Source organism: Lithobates pipiens, unplaced genomic scaffold, assembly GCF_037356315.1.
Source record: "Lithobates pipiens isolate NorthernLeopardFrog02 unplaced genomic scaffold, aLitPip1_a1.2 Scaffold_18, whole genome shotgun sequence".
In the NCBI taxonomy this organism is placed as follows: Eukaryota; Metazoa; Chordata; class Amphibia; order Anura; family Ranidae; genus Lithobates; species Lithobates pipiens.
Genome location: NW_027507758.1, coordinates 192,105,705 through 192,107,160, shown reverse-complemented (window position 1 = coordinate 192,107,160; position 1,456 = coordinate 192,105,705).

The window sequence follows — 1,456 nt, the reverse complement described above, 5'->3', positions numbered from 1 at the left end:
GTCCAGGTTTGACTTGAAGAAAAGGTGGCAACACTAAGGTTAATTCTCCTTTAACCAGTTGCCGACCGCCGCACGACGATGTACGTGGACAGAATGGCACGGGCAGGCATATGGGCGTACCTGTACGTCCCTGCCTTCCCGCGGGTGGGGAGCCCGATCGGGCCCCCCCCCCCCCCCGGTGCCAGCGGCGGTCGGAATCCGTTCAGGAGCGATCCGGGATGAGGGGGCGGCCATTCATTCATGGCCACCCCCTCGCGATCGCTCCTGATGAATGGAAGTGCAGCATGACATCACTTCCTCTCCTGTAATGTAAACACAGGCAGAGGAAGTGATGTAATCTCTCCTCGTGTCGGTCTTTTTCGTTCCGGCACCGAGGAGAGAGGATCGGTGAGTTGCACCAACACACCACACGTACAGTAGAACACGCCAGGCACACTTTCACCCCCCCTTCACCCCCCGATCACCCCCCCAATCACCCCTGCACCCCCAGTCACAGTGACACCAATTGCATTTTATTTTTTTTGCATTGGTGTCATTTGTGACTGTAATAACTGTTAGGGCAGTTAGGGTTAGCCCCCTTTAGCTCTAGGATACCCCCCTAACACCCCCAATAACCCCGTGATCACCCCCCGTCACCAGTGTCACTAATAAGCGATCGTTTTTCTGATCGCTGTATTAGTGTCACAGGTGACGCTAGTTAGGCAGGTAAGTATTTAGGTTCGCCGCAGCTTTTTATAGCGTCAGGGACCCCCATATACTACCGCATAAAGCCCCCTGATTGCCCCCTAGTTAACCCTTTCACCAGTGATCACCATATAACTGTTACAGGTGACGCTGGTTGGTTAGTTATTTTTTTATAGTTTCAGGGCACCCGCCATTTATTACCTAATAAAGGTTTAACCCCCTGATCACCCGGCGGGTGATATAAGTTTGAGGGTCAGATAAGGTCTGCGTCGCCCCACGCAGCGTCAGGTTAGTGCCAGTACCGCTAACACCCACGCGCAAAGCATACACCTCCCTTAGTAATATAGTATCTGATCAGATCTATATTAGCGTTGCCAGCATTTTAGGTTTCCCAAAACGCATTGTTAGCGGGATCAGCCCAGATACCTGCTAGCACCTGCGTTTAGCCCCTCCGCCAAGCCCAGCCCAGCCCACCCAAGTGCAGTATCGATCGATCACTGTCACTTACAAAACACAACACACATAACTGCAGCGTTCGCAGAGTCAGGCTTGATCCCTGCGATCGCTAACAGTTTTTTTTGTAGCGTTTTGATACAGTCGCTGACAGGTGCTTTTTTACCTGTGAGTCTCACTAGTGTACCCCTAAATTTAGAGCCCAAAATGGCAAAGCGAAGGTACACTAGTGAAGAGGCCTACACGTTTCTGAGCATGACAGATAGTGAAGAGGACGTCACTCATCTGTCAGATTCAGGCTCAGAATACGATCCTGTAG